The 16023-nt window shown below is 40.0% G+C and overlaps 1 long non-coding RNA gene across 1 annotated transcript in view; it reads left to right on the top strand.

The window, feature by feature from the left end:
• LOC122815867 overlaps positions 1-16023 on the top strand; it is a 456647-nt gene that overhangs the window by 136119 nt on the left and 304505 nt on the right. Inside the window, exon 2 of the long non-coding RNA XR_006367006.1 lies at positions 13641-13699. This is a non-coding gene — a long non-coding RNA (uncharacterized LOC122815867). The remainder of the gene's footprint in view (positions 1-13640; positions 13700-16023) is intronic.

Genomic DNA, 16023 nt, shown 5'->3' with positions numbered 1-16023 from the left:
TCTAAAATCCAGTGTGAAAATTTGATATTGTTGCCAGCTGAACTTTAATGGTTGAGGAACTAGCTCCTTCTTTAAAATGCAAGACCCAAAAACTCCAGGATGTTATGTAGCAAAGCTAAAAAAGGGCCAACATGATTCTGTTGTGCCTGGTAAACAAATCATTTCTATTTACTTGTATAAAGTTTTCATGTAGAAGATTTATGGGAAGATAAATGTATATATCAGACAGGGGAAGAGAGCATAGGTTGACTGTCTACTAATGGAATTGGAGAAACCATGCCATCAGCCTGAGGTTTGAAAGGTCTGGATGAACCATGCCCATCAGGTGAGACAGGAGGTCTGGAACTGGATCCAAAATCCAAAGTTGATGAAGCAAGTCAGACCAAAGTTAGGGGAACCAACCTTGTTGAGGCCAGTAAGGTGCGATGAGGATGACTTTACTCTTCAACCTCACATCTTTCTGCAGAAATTTTGGAATCAATGGGATTCGTGGGTATGTATAAAGTAGACTGGCAGGGGGAGCAATCAAGAAGTAGAGCATCCCTCAGTAATTCCCCCTGAAGCAGGATTAGAGAAAAGTAGCTGCTGCATTTGCTGTTTTGGAGATTGCAGCAAAGCTGGCCCTGTTGACAAAAAATCATTTCCATTACTTTCTTGTTGAGAGACCACTTGGAAAGTAGAAGAATGTACCTGCTCAGTTTGTCTGCCTATCAAATTGGATTTCCTAGGAATGTGCATCTCTATGAGAAAACAGTGCTTCTCGACACAAAGGGTATGATTTGCTCTTTCCTTGTTTGTTGAGGTACCAAACTACTGACGTATTGCCCATCTAGATTGCAGTTGTCCCTAGAGGGAGAGCATCTTAGAAGGACTACTCTCATCTCTAGGACATTGATATGCAAGTTGGCCTCTTCAGGCAGACACATACCTTGTACTGTTTTCCCCAGAAAGTGCCCCTCCTCCCCAGCTGAGGAGTGTCCATGGTCACTATGGTCTTGTAGAACATGATCTGATTGAATCCACCACCTGAGATCTCTCTTGCATGTCTGAGTGATTTGTATCTGAGTTGACATGTGTTGGTAAAATATCGACCATTGTGTTGCTAACAACCACTGGAGAATCCTCATATAAAATCTGGCTAACGGTACTAGGGTTTTTGCTGCTGACATTGACCCTAGAGCCTGAAGAACCAAACAGGCTGAAATTTGGTACTGCAGATTATTTTTCTGACCGGTGATCTGATAGTTTTACTCTTGCAGGAGGCAGTGAATCTATCATTGACTTTTTGTTGAAAATTGCTCCTATGAATTCCAAACTTTGAGATGGTTGTAGTTGAGGCTTGTCATAGTTTTTGGTTATCTCCAGATGAGAACAAGTCTGAATAACCTGATCTGTTGCCCTTATCAATTGATGCCTGGTCAGGGAGGTAATGAACCAGTCATCTGGATATGGAAACACTAGGAATCCTTGCAGTCTCAAGTGAGCTACTACTATGCCAATGCATTTGGTGAACACATTGGGGACTGTGATGAGACTAAAGGACAGAGCTCTGAATTGGTCATGAGTAGCTCCCAGCCGGAAGCATAGATACTTTCTGGATCATCTATCCATCTTTATGTGATAGTATACATACTGAAAGTCTATTGAGCACATCCAATCATCCTTGCCCAGAAAAGGGAGAATGGACTGAACTGTGACCATCTGAAACTTGATATGTTGAACTGACTTGTTCAAGTTGCTGAGATCCAAGACTGATCTCCAGTCTTTCTTTGGCACTAAGAAAAACCTTTAGTAAGTTCCGGATTCTATCTGGTCTGGGGGGACCTCCTGGATGGCTTTTTTTTTCTAGCAGCTTTTGAATTTGAATTGCTGCTTCCTCCCTATGACTGGGTGGAACATCAGAGATGTTTTTCTGAGTAGATGGAGGAAGAGAAAATGGTATCGTATAACCTCTGGGTATAATCCACTGCACCCAAGAATCATTTGCTATGCTTAGCCAGGATCTTTGGTGTACAGATAGTTGACCCCCAGTTGCCACCAGAGATGGACAATTGGGCCTCCTTTCAGGAGTGCTGGTAGGGTCAGTCAGAGAAAGAATCTCTGGAATCCTGATTTTATTGGCCTCCTCTGTCACGGGGTGGTGTCGACCATTAGAGTCCCCCCCGCTCCTAGGGGAACTTTCTCCTCTTGGAAAGGACCCTTGGACTTCTTGTACCACATTTTTCTACCACCTCACTGATTCCTATAAAAGGATCTTTGAAGTGTAGGAAAACATAGGCCCACTGCAGAGAGGGTCTTCCCATCTTTCTCACACCTGGATAAATGTGCCCTTCACTGTGGGGCCAAACAAAGATGTGCCATCAAAGGGAGCATTGATGAACAAAGACTTGAAGGGGTCCACAAAATCACACAAGTGCATCCAGGAATGCCTCCTGATGGAAATGCCTGAACCCACTCACCTTGAGGCACCTTTGGCTGTATGTAAAATTAACCTAACTGAAAAGTTAGAAATGGACTGAAGGGTAGTTAACTGAGTTGTCACAGAAGATTGGACATCTGCAGGTAACGACCCAGAAAGGGTATTTGAAAGCTCCTTGATCAAATCCCTTTGCAATCTAGTAAAATGTGCCAAATAATTCAGTAACCTAAAGCCAAAGTTGCTGAAGCATAGAAACACTCCCCAAACCTGTCCATTGCACTATACTCCCTGTTAGGGGGATGAGCACTAAAACTAGGTGAGTTTTCTGTTGGTGGCCACCATGAATATGGCATCATTGGCATTCCCTTGGCCCAAAACTCTTTCCATAAAGGTGGTGCCAGAATCTTATCTAGTCTCCACAGTATAGGTACAACTGTGTTGGGTTTCATCCACTCCCACCATGAGACCAGCTCAATGTGCTCATCAGTGGGTGGAGTAACTGAGGAGGTAGATAGGCCAGTACTGAAATCCTTCAGGAATACCAACTCCTCGGATGAAGGGTTGCTGAGCATCCAACCTCCTCTCTGTTTTAGGATCTCAAGGATGTCTCCAAATGAGATGTCCTCAGGAGGTGATCATGGGGAACCTTTACCTTCAGCAAAGTCCATCTCCTCCATGACTGATTCCTCTGGAGAGTCCAAGTGCTACCTCTTACACTTTTTCTTCCTAGAGATCTCCTCAGTGAGATGGCCTGGGGAGGTATCAGAAGAAATCATAATTCCCTGTTGGGAATGGCTGTCCCTGTGGAAAGGAATGATGAGGCTCCAAGAGCAGAGATATCAAGGTAGAATGGTGATCCATGGGTGTTGGATCCATCCACTCCATTGGAGTGGAGAACACCCTCTTCCCAACCTTGAAGGCAGATCTTCCTGGAGACAGAGAATGCCTCTGTGCCAAGAAGATAAGCTTCTGGGCCTCTGCTCTCCCCTGCACTGAAGGCAATCTCCACGAGGAGGAAGCCAGAGCCGAGCTATCCAGTGCTGAGGCTCAAGGTGCAGAGTTGACTCCAACGGCCTTGGAGTTGGCTCCAATGCCTTTGATCCTACAGTGCAGTTTCAAATCCAAGAGTCCTCTGGATCTGACTGAACCAGAGCACTCAGGGTTAGCTTCAAATCTAAAGATAACATTATCTTTGGATCTGAGCTAGACAGATCTGAGAAATTTGGATCCAGAGACTCTGAAGCCACAGTAGGGACTGGAGGAGGAACTTGCAGTGGTGGAGTTGTTGAAGATCAGACCTCCTGATCCAAAGGGGGTAGGAGATGGTAGAACACCCATGAGCTTCTGCACCAAGAGAATCTTCCCCACCATTCTTTCCACATCCTCTTCTGTCATCTGGACAAGTGAGTGGAAGCCACAGAGGGATACTTAGAACAGTGTCCCACCACAAAGGGGGATGGGACCATCAAAGGTACGGGGTCAATGTGTACAGAATAAGTACAGAATCTGATGGATCTGAGCATTTTGTTGTCAAATCCGAGGATTCGGATCCAAAACTGTCTTTATTTTTGGATGCAAGGGTGAGCCTGTAGACTTTGTCAGATCCAGTTTTTGTCTTTTCTTAGCTGGCTCTGAGACAGATGAGGATGAGGTTGAAGGTCTTGGGGACAAAGACTTAACAGCTTTACTTTTAGTTTTTTGGGGGGTTGAGCCCCTGATATAGATTCCTCAAAAGTTGAAGGTAAAAGACATTTTAAAATAAGTTTATTTCTTCATTCAACTAAGGTTCTAGGATTAAACCTGTGGCAAATGGAGCAATATTCTTGTAAGTGCAAAGTGCAATATACATAAGTGGTATGTGCATTGGACATAGGCAATATGTGGCCACATTTTATAGATTGTTTGAAACCAGCTGCATTTCTTTTATCTGCCCAAATAACAGTAGAAGAGAAAAATTTTAAACAAGAAAAATCCTTTTTTTTTGAAAGGCAAGAGTAAGGCAAAAATACCAATGATTGTAATAAGTAGAAATAGACTGAAATATAGGTAAAGTCAATGGTTAAACAGTTAGACAGTTAAACAGTTAGAAAAGTTACTATTTTCAGAAGTATGAAAAATCAAATGACAGAGAGAATGGATGAAAGTATTAAAGAAAGGCAATGATACTTAGTGATAAGGGACTAAGAGAAAGAGATTATTGTAAAAATTACAATAAAATAGTAACATTAAGTAGTTAAAAGATAAATTCAAAACCACCTATCTAGCAAAGTTCGAGAGCAATGATCAATCACGTCTTTTGTGGAAAGCAGCAAAAGAGTTCTGAGAGGACTTAGGGCAGGTGCGTTATGGGTAAGGGATGAGCTCAAGAGCTTCTTAGTTACCATGAGCTTTAGTAATGGCCAAGTTGGATCTGAAGATTGGATCTGAACCCATCAGTTAAGGACAGAATGAAAACTGACAACATCAGATCTGTATTTTACCACTGTAGACTTTTCCTCCCAAACTTCTACAGCAAATTCTGGGATGCAAACTGGTTTGTATAAAGTAATATATTCGGTTTACAAAACAACAGAGGATAACGGATGGTCACATCAGCACATTACCACATAGTTAACACGATAGGTAGGGTTGTCTTTTAGCTCTCTGATTATTTTGATATATACTGATGAGATAATTAACAAAATCTCTAATATCAAATGAAACAATGCAAAAGTCAGACAATGTGTAATTTTAGTACTTGGGTTACACTGATGACCTGTGCTAGAAAGAGTAAAATTATGATTTACATATTGGTTACAATATACAGTCATTTTGGTTTTATTACATACAAATACTCATTCCTATAAACTCCATAATCAAATTCAATAATCAATATGTAAAAACAAAAACTGAAAAAAGTACCATTTAGACAAAATATATAAAGAATATTACACAGTGCCATAATAAAAGCAATTAAAAATAAAATTACTGATATAATGCTGTATGTCACAGAGACTTGGGAACAGGAATATTTTTTTGGTTAACATATATAGGTACATGACTACTAAGACTAAACTCATTTCTGCAAATTTACATCAGAAAAGAATTTACATTTATAGGAAAGCATAAATTAATAGTACACCTCTCAACCTATTAGCACAGGAAATCTGGACAAAGCCAAAAAGAATTTGGGGGAAGACCCAAAATAAGGACACAATTTAAATGCTGCTCTTTTAAACTTAGGAAGTTGCTAGAATAAAAAAAAGTATTGTGTTAGCAAGCATTTTCTAAAGGATATGGATGAAGTCTGAAACTGAAATATATGCCATTATCTAGTGACTTCAATCCTTGGTGACTTACAAAAAACCTGCACATTTTATGAGGAAGAGACCAAAAATATGAAGCAAAAATTTGGACAGTTGAGAGATATGATTAAAATATATGAAAATGCTTTAAAATTGGTTGAAATTTGCAAAGTTACCAGAAGTAGAGTCCTAAAACCGATTTAATGGATAAGAAAGAATGGGCATAAAAGTATAATTATTAATCAGCTACTGAAGAATGAATTTGCAATCTGTTAAAAACTTTGTTTTCACTAATTTAAAACATCATTTAGTAAAGGTTATTGTATTAAAGGCACATTTATCATACCTTGTATTAAAGGCACATTTATCATACCTAAAAAGCATCAGAATTGTTAAATAGATAGTTATAAAGACAAACTAACTGAAAGCAAATACTCTATTTTAGACAAATAATATTAATATACAAAAGCCATATAACATAAAAACTGTAGCCTTTTCAGCATTTATATTTAATTTAAATGCTGAGATTTATGCAAAAAGCTGCTTGAATTTGTGATATAAAATAATAAACTGCTTTTACTTGTCTTTGAGAAAGCAAACAAAAGAGGATATCTGTCACATCCTGATGAAGTGTGAGTTATATGAGGAGGTCAGGGCAACTCTTCATCAAGGAACACTGGGTATGAACTCTGGGGATTCTCTAAAAATAATAATGTTGAAATGTGAATAGCAGCAATTATCTGGCAATCCAAGTGTTAACTTCTGCTTTGTATATGATTTACAAATTCAGCCAAAAAATTAGAAAAATAAATTGTTATGAAGCCATTGCCACGTACAGATCTAGTTAGAAGACTGAATGTAGAAATAAACAGATGGAATGTAGAAAGAAACATCTTTGAAATTATTATTGCTATTGGGGTTTCTGTATTACACATATACTTTTGTTACAAGATATTGGGTAGTATTTAGAAACAAATAGTGCACAGTGTCATGTAAAGTAGCATGACGCACGGTGATGTACAAGAATGAGGAATTTCAGAGAGCCACAAGAAATATCTCAGTACATAACCACTTAATGGCATACAAAAGAGTGTCAACATGTTAATGAGAATCATCGCAGATGAAATTGAAAAAATGAAATACGGCAGAGTGATTCAGATACATGTAAATTAGAGAGATGAGTGACAATAATCATTGACTGTGAATATCAGGATTTTCTGATGTGCAGGAGCTTCACTTGTTATAACGTTAGGTGTAGGATCAATACTAGCAAGGTAGCATGTGTTAGTGGCCTCCATCAGAGGTAGTGTCCATTTTGCTGATCATCATGGCCCTGCATATCATAAACAACTTTGCCTGTGGTTAACATATCATCATCTCCATGATCAGGACATTATAGAATAGACAGACACACCGTACAGGAGTTCGACATTGTTGTGCATCCCTCACATGGAATCAAAGAGGTGCATGAACTGCCTATCCCAACAGACATGGAGGTTTGTGTAGCATTAACTGTCCTTACTGTGAGGAACTTTTACCATTCAACAGAGCACATGTTAGGGCTTTTGCAGGTATTTGCCTTGTGATCCTGTACTAGTTCCCTGATGTGATATTACAAAATGCAGAAGAGCATATTTAGTTATGAAAGGAGAGAGCCATCACTGTGTGGGCATTCTATGGCATAGCCTATTTCTCGAGACACTGAGATCTACTGACTGTATCTAGTTTGCAATCCAAGCCCAATCTTTTCCACATAATGTCCAGTACATTAATTGGGAGGGTATGAGCACCATTATGTGCCAGGTGGTGTGCAGTGAACATGGTATTATATACAATGTGTCTGTGAGCTCTTCAGCCAGTTCAGATTATTATGACATCCAGTACACATAAAACCTGTGCCTGCAGTTCATGCAGGGAGACTTTCAACAGGGTCATCGGGTAGGTGCTCACATTGCACCAATAATGTCCTTGATATATTGTTCCCATGAATATTGACAGCAGGCCAGACATAATGATATACACTATGGTGTGTTGCATGTGATGCAAGATCTGCTTTGGAACTGTGGCTAGTAACCACATCCATAGCCTAGACCACATTGGAAATGCATATACTGCCAGGGGAGTGGAACATCAAACTTTTCAGTTTGCTTACATTTATGAAGACTCATTTCTGCTGCTTGGATATATCTGTTGGTACTCATCAGAATGCTCCAGAGACCTGCAGCAAGATACTTGTTGTCTGCATAATGCTACAGAATATGGTGCTAAATAATCAGTTACAACATGATGACATCTTAGTACAGACAGACACACCTGTGGCAGTAGTGGAGGAACAGCTGGATGAGGAGTCATCAGAACTGTCTGCAGTTGTACCCATTGCAAGGCAGAGGTGGATGCAATGCAGATGGCAGAATAAAACTGATGCATGCATTAATACAGTCCACACACTGGCCACATTGTACATTACCATATCCACTGTACATTACCATATCCACACAGGCCAAAAGCATTTAATAGCATCCTACATTCATGGATAAAAGAGTGTTTAAAAGTGTATAATCCTACACTGATTGACTATATTACAGTGACCATGAAACAGTGGCAGACCACTTTGCAATTAAGCCATGATAAAGGACAAATTATTATCTCAAGGATAAAAATTCAAAGGGAGATATTCCATGTTGACTCTCTGTCACCACTGCTATTCTGCATTGCCCTTAACCCATTAATCTGTCTACTTAATAGCTTAGGGCATGGCTATAACTTGGCCCCTAGAAAACAACAAAGTGTAAAGACTTCTCATTTTCTCTTTGTCGATGATTTAAAACTGTATATCTCATCAGATGAGGAATTGAAAGCATAACTGCAAGCTGTCAAAACTTTTCAGATGATATAAGAATGTCATTTGGTCTTCATAAATGTGCAAAAGCAACCATTAAAGCAGGAAAACTGCAGCACCAAGAAAACATCAGTTTGGGACAAGAATGTGATATAAAAAACTTGAGCAAGAGGGAGTATATAAATATTTGGGAATTGATGAATGATCAACAATAAAACATGAACAAATTCAAATAAAACTTAGTAAGAAGTACTTTAGAAGACTTAAATTAATCTTGAAAACAGCGTTGACATCTAGAAACAAAATCCAAGCTATAAACCAATTTGCCCTTTCTGTCCTAACTTACAGTTTTGGAGTAACTGACTGGGCAAAAAAAATGTGATGAATAGATTAGATAGGAAAACAAAAAGGATGCTTCATGCTCAACAAATGATTTATAAAAATCAGTGCATACCAAGATTATATATTCCCTATTCCGAAGGAGGGATGGGCCACCTTGAAATTGATTACATATGTAGATCTGCAATCATGGGACTCCACACATATCTGCTGACCACACAAGAACCAAACGTATCAAATGTTTTGAAACATGAGGAGAATATATCTAAGATGACTTCTCTGCTTAATCTAGCAGAAGCATATCAGTGTCAAGCAGGAATGGAAATCAAACCAGAAGTAGATAAAATCAGACAGCAACTGAATGTGCCAAAAAACAAAAGAAAGAATATAAGGTGAAGGACCAGATGAGAAGGCAAGAAATGTAGAAAATGCATAAATATAGTTACAAGTATAGAAAACTTCTGGAAGAACCTCATGTTGATCAGGAATGAATGAAGGACTGGTTAAGGAGAGGCAAATTCAAACCATGAGATGAAAGGTTAATATTGGTGGCCCAAGATAGTGGGCTGCGTACACGTTGGTTTAGAAAGTCCATTGAACATGTGGGAGAAACAGACAAATGTTTGTTTTGTAAAACCGAATTGGAAACAGTTGCACACCGCGTTGCTGGTTGTGACTTACTAATGGCAGAAGGACTGTATACTGAAAGGCATTATAATGTGGCAAGATTGTTGCACTGGGGATTATGCAAGCATTATGGTATTGAAGTGGCTGAAATACACTGGAAACATTAGCCACAAAGCATCATAGAGACTTATGAAGTTTACATCACATGGGATCATCCATTACCAACAGTTTAAATGATAGATGCTAGAAAACCAGATATAGTGGTCCATGAAAAGAAGACAAAAGTATTATTGATCATTGAAATCAACACACACAGTGACTACAGTGTCTTACATACAGAGAGACACAAACTCATAAAATATCAGGATTTGCTGGCAGAAATGAGAGCAGTGTGAAAGAAAGATACCCAGACAGTATCAATAGTAGTAGGAGCAATGGGTCTTATAAAAAATAATCTACAATTGTATTTAGATATGCTACCAATGCATGTGAATCCATATGAACTGCAGAAGGAGTCATTACTGGGTGCATTGTGGGTGCTGCAAAGAGCACTTCTAGCTCACAACAAAGATTGAAACAATACTAATTTCATGAACTTTAATCGTACTTTGACTTAGGAATAGAGTTCATTCATATTATGATATTAGAAACCCAAAAGATTTGGAGAAATTAAAAAAGCCAGAGTGATGACAGGCCACAGTTATCTTCAAGTACACAGATGAGATGGGACATAGTGCCAGGGGACAACAATGCTAACATAGGTGTAAGGGTTATGGAAGGTAGATTAAGTAGCCTTACAAGTGGCTAGAAAGTTGTGGTCTTATGGATCACATTCCCAAAAATTAGGATGGAGTTTGCTTGAGGTCAGTGCTTGCCAGGTTTACTGTGTGTCCTGTTCATGACACAGACAGTCATTGAACAAGTGTTCTGCTTACTTAAAGCTGATTTTCACTGCCTGGACAAGTCTGAGGGGAGGAGAGAGTCTTCAGTGTGACCCTGCTATTGAGTGCAGAATGTTTACTGCTTGCTGCATTCTGCACAATATCATTGTGTGCCATTCTGGTGAGCCACAGCCACAAATTCAACCAGAAGAAACCTGTAGTATTCATGCAATTCCATTTATTATACCAACTGACCATTGTACAAGTGAGGACAGTAAAGAACCACCGAACAGAAGCAGCAAAGCACCACTCCAGTCAGGCATATTCAGTTTTCATGGTAGTATATGTGAAGTGTCAGAATCTAGTCCACAGCTATGGGTTTTGGCAATTGCCATATGACAATTTAAAGTCACAAAGATAAAAGGTGGTGCATGCAGTCTTACCCAATGGCTACACTGTATAATCCATGGTCAACAAACACTATGGATTAGACATTCCTCCGCACACCATAGACAAATGTAGATGTGATATGGTCAGAGCCATCATCATTTGCACAGTGGTCACTGAACAGAAACAGGCATACCAGTAGGGACGAAGGGTAGATGAAAAAGTGGGTTAGGTTGTGAAATAAGCCATATATAACAACACAGGAACCATTCACGCCGATGGAGATATAATAAATCTTATGAGGGTTGCCTAAGAAATTTGTTGGTGCATGATCAGCATGGCCTCCACACATGCGGATCTAACCTCTGCCCTGGTCAGCTATTTCAGCTATATATGTGTCTGGTAAGTTCTCACAAGTATGCAGACAGAAGCTGACATGGATGCATGTCTCTTGTCTGTAGCATTCCCACGTATTGATGTATTTCTTCACATATTCCTTGCACCACTCTGGCAATCTTTCCCTGACTCTCAGTGGCAGTTGAATGTGCCTGTACATTGTCCTGACAAATGTGTTGCTCTAAAATCAGTGTGTTATGTGCCTCAAGAGGCAGTTGTGATTGATATCTTTGTTAAGCACCTTATGGACAGGATGCATGGAGGGTATTCCAACATCTGACATCATCCTATCTCTTCCAGCTACATCATGAGCATTAGAGTAACGACATCATCAGTGACAGCCTTTCTACTACCAACAGCCCGCAGTCTGTCATTGATGTTACATTTGGTACAAATGACAAGTATTGGAGTACAGTATGCTTCGTTACTCCTTTTCAGTACAATCTGTACATTTATCAATGCAGGTTTCTGTTTGAAGTGTTTGCACTCTCAATCATGAGGCATCTAATGGAGAGATATTAAGAACAGTTTGCATTCATGCATCCCACTGACAATTAACTCACACCGTTAAAAATGCCACACAAAAATACTGACCTACCACAATACCTGTATGACCTTGGCGAGGCTGCCTAAACTGCCAGTATCCAAACTCTCTCAAATAGTACCTGTTCCACCATTCTCACCATCATACTCAGTGCCACATATGGATGCCCAATATTCCTCATCAGATATTTATTTTATATTTTTTATCTGGGAAAGTCTGCCCTGGGTCCATCAGAGGTGCAGGCAGAAAAGCTTTACAGTTACGACAGGTATGGTGCACAGAGATGGTTAACAACAGAATACAAATAGTACACATTCTTTTACATTGCAAGCTAAATACAGACATTGACTGTTAAACATTTTTACGTACACAAACATTTACATACAAATTTTTACTTTACAAGCCAAATGCAGACATTGAGTGTTAATTATTTGCAGTTAATATGTTTGAGAGATATAAAGCAGAACTTAGATAGAAGATGAATTAATTAGCATGTGGGGAGAGGTGTCATAAAGATTATTTCAGAGGAATAAGCAGCTGGTAGAAGGACCCACACATGTAATGTTATGACCAATTGCATTCTGTCATACTTAATTCCTGGTATTGGACACCAACCATGTCATAAGCTTGCTTACTACACTGTGCCAATGTGCAATTTCATTCTCCAGTTGCATTTATGTCTGCATGCACTTGGTTCCATACTTTCACTCAGTGTGCCTGTATAGGACCTCATTTTCCAAACAGGCATTTTTCATATATCTTTAGTGTATAAATGAGGATATGTTTTCCTCAGGGGTGAAGTTGTTCCTGCTGTGTCTTGCTCCTTTTTGCCATTGCATGTTGACCCTAGGATTACCACAGTGGGCATTACTGGATGTGAAATTGTACTGCACTAAGTTAAATAGAAGCTGCAGCCCATCTTGGCTGCCTTTTATCTAACATTGCTTTGTAAGTCTGTTCAGTTCTGATTACTACCAGAGGATTATGTCTGTGCGCATGATTTTGTGTGTGTGTGTGTGTGTGTGTGTGTGTGTATTTGCATTTGAACACTGAGCTGTACATTGCACTGCTATATTTCTGTGTTTGTACTGAGCACTCAGCTGTACATTGCACTGAGCGGTATGTTCCACTGCTGTTTTCCTCTATGTGCACTGAGCTGTACATTGCGCTGCTGTTTTTCTGTGTTGCACTGAGCACTAAGCTGTATGTTGCACTGCCATCTTTCTGTGTTTATACTGAGCAATGAGCTGTGCATTGCAGTGCTATTTTTCTGCGTGTGGTCACTGAGCACTGAGCTGTATGTTGCACTGCTGTTTTCCTCTATGTGCACTGAGCTGTGCATTGCAGTGCTGTTTTTTTATGTTCGTACTGAGCACTGAGCTGTATGTTGCACTGCTGTTTTCCTCTACGTGCACTGAGCTGTACATTGCACTGCTGTTTTTCTGTGGTTGTACTGAGCACTGAGCTGTATATTGCACTATTTTTCTCTGTGTGCACTGAGCATGAGCTTCACATTACAATGCATGAACAACTGCATAGTAATTGTAACTTCACTGCTATAGCGATGTGTTGGGGGGGTGGGAGTTAAGTGTCTGGCATTGAAGATGCATGATGTTGTGTTTCATTATCTTTAATCATGTCTGTGCATAATGGTCACATTAGCACTGACAAACAAGAAATAATGTTAATTGTAAATTTCATAAAAAGAGAACCTACAAGGTGCTTATGCTGAAACTGCTGAGTGAGTAGCAGTTGCCAGTAGTAGAAGTAGTAGTAATAGTAATAGAATTTTCTGTTACCAGAACTGATGAAGTACTCCCAGTCCTATCCTTAACTGTAATGAAATGTTCAGATAATGTTCACCCTTTCACTTTAATTTTTATATATTTCTGCTTTTACTTTGTGTTTTGTACTATCTTCACAGAAATGCAGTAACCAGTACCACACAAAATGGCTACATACCCGATGATTTGACAAAGTTGGGTGAGTATCTGAACTTCTTTTGTAAATGAGGCTTTTATACAAATTGCACAATGAATCACGATATTGCACATATGTGACAATGTCACCATTGTCATAAATATGCTCGTACAAGCATGTAAGAAAACTGACAGGCACATGCATGCACGTACCTGTTAGAGTCATGTGTGACATGGCTGCTCTTTTCACAATAAAAAGCAACCTTGCAGCTACCTGAACTGCTTATACTTAACATTGCATTTGGCATGAGTCATACCTTAGCAATTGCTTTTTCACACAATAGCCAGGAATTTGTTTCTTGACTCTGGATGGAAGAGATGGCTTCTATGAAAGCTCAGGGCAGAACCCCAGGCTTGTGTGCAAGGAAGATTAAGATATTTCTCCATTTGTACATGTGCAGAGAGGAGATGCAAGCTGCTCCGGGTGGTGCATTCAAGATGATTGATATATGGATGAGTTATAAATGCAAACAGGAATTCCCTGAACAGGTGAACAGAGTCTTTATCATAATGTTGCCCTGTAGTGATGTCAGCCTCACCAGCTTGCCAAGTGGTTGGCAGATGTTCGTGACCAGCACGCTGAGGCATTCAGTAAGTGTTCTTTCACTTGGTTTTCAGTACTGCAGTTCAGTGTGGTATGCTTTATAGTGCTGCTGATATACTTATAGCTTTGCAATAAGGCACTTTTGAGTATTTAGTTGAATTCCCACTGCGTAATGCAACTGCAATCAGCATACAGTCCATAGCAAGTATTTTGTTTTAAGATGGGGTTTCATGTATTTTTCCTTATTTTCCACAAAATAAAAAATAGTCATTAGTTTAATGAAAATGTCCCAAAACTGTATTCCTACGAATATAAATGCATGTCACAGAGTACAGTTCAACATGTATCATAGCATTTCATGTCACTTTCCAACACACTGTCTGGAATACAAGGCATCCTCTGATCCAGTACTGCTGGACCTGCTATACATTAGCAAATCAAATGGCATCAAATATACTCTGGTCTTGAGATCTAAAACTCTTCTGTAACACCTCTTAAACCTGGTTGATTTCTTTGAAACAGTCACCAAGGCCATTGACTAGGGGAAGGTGGTCCACACAGCCTACCTGGATCTCACAAAAGCCTTCAATACAATACCCCACTCAGGCATTATAGATAAGCTCACCAGCTTAAATGTAAACCCCTATGTCACTAGATGGGTTGCAAACTGGCTCAAGGACAGAACCCACATGGTTAGAATTGCTGGAGCCATGTCAGACTCCAAACCAGTTACAAGTGGCGTCTCACAAGGCTCAGTCCTGGGACCTCTCTTGTTCGGTATATATATCTCGGAGGTACAGGCCAACACGAAAGGACTGTGGCTGACCAAGTTTGCAGATGACTGCAAACTGGGCACCATAATCGACTCTCCAGCTGACACAAGCATCCTCCAAAAGGGCCTCATAGAAACAGACAACTGGTGCCAGAGCCATGGCCTCAAGCTAAACACCAAAAAGTGTATAGTCATCCCCTTTGGCAAAAACAAAGTGCCCACAAATTACCACATAGGTGGTAATCCATTAAGTACAGAAGAAGTAATTAGGGACCTGGGGACCAAAGTTGATAGCAATCTCTCATTTGACAACCACGTGGCCAAAGTGGTTAGAGAAACATTTTATATAGCCCACCTAATCATGAAGATATTCACATCTAGATCAGGGGAGGTCATCGTGCCTCTTTACTCAACCCTCATCAGGCACATAATTGAGTACAATGCCCCTTTTGGGATGTACCTTACCAGACACCTGCAGCAACTGGAAAGACCCCAAAAGTACCTCACCAAGAGGATCAAAGGGCTCAAACAGATGCCATATGCTGCCCGGTTAAAGAAACTCCAGCTCTACTCAGTGGCATACCGCCTGTTCAGAGGCGATCTGTGCCTGACGTATAAAGCCATGTCCAACCCGGAATTAATGGACATGCTGCACCTCAGAAAATCCAAATCCCATCGAGCTACGTGCTTGAGAGACTTGAACCTCAGCACTGAAATAAATAGGACATGCTGGAGGGACAGATTCATAACCCAGAGGCTCCCTTCACTCTGGAATAAAATCCCAGTCTAGGTTAGGCAGAGTCCCTCATTGACTCTCTTCAAGAGGAATCTTGATGAGTGGATGGGAGATCGTAGGTTTACCCCGGGTATCACTTCTGTGTCACTGTTAGACAGAGGCACAGTATACTAACCTCAAAAAAGGGCATAGCAAAATTAATTTAAAATGGGTGGTGAAAGCCAAACACACTCTGGCTAGGCTTATAAATGCCCTAGGGCAGATAGCCTAGTATGA

The sequence above is a fragment of the Protopterus annectens genome, chromosome 11.part0, assembly GCF_019279795.1.
Source record: "Protopterus annectens isolate FY-2018-M chromosome 11.part0, PAN1.0, whole genome shotgun sequence".
Lineage (NCBI taxonomy): Eukaryota > Metazoa > Chordata > Ceratodontiformes > Protopteridae > Protopterus > Protopterus annectens.
The sequence above is the reverse complement of the archived record's forward strand: the minus strand, read 5'-3'. Positions and strand labels throughout refer to the sequence as shown.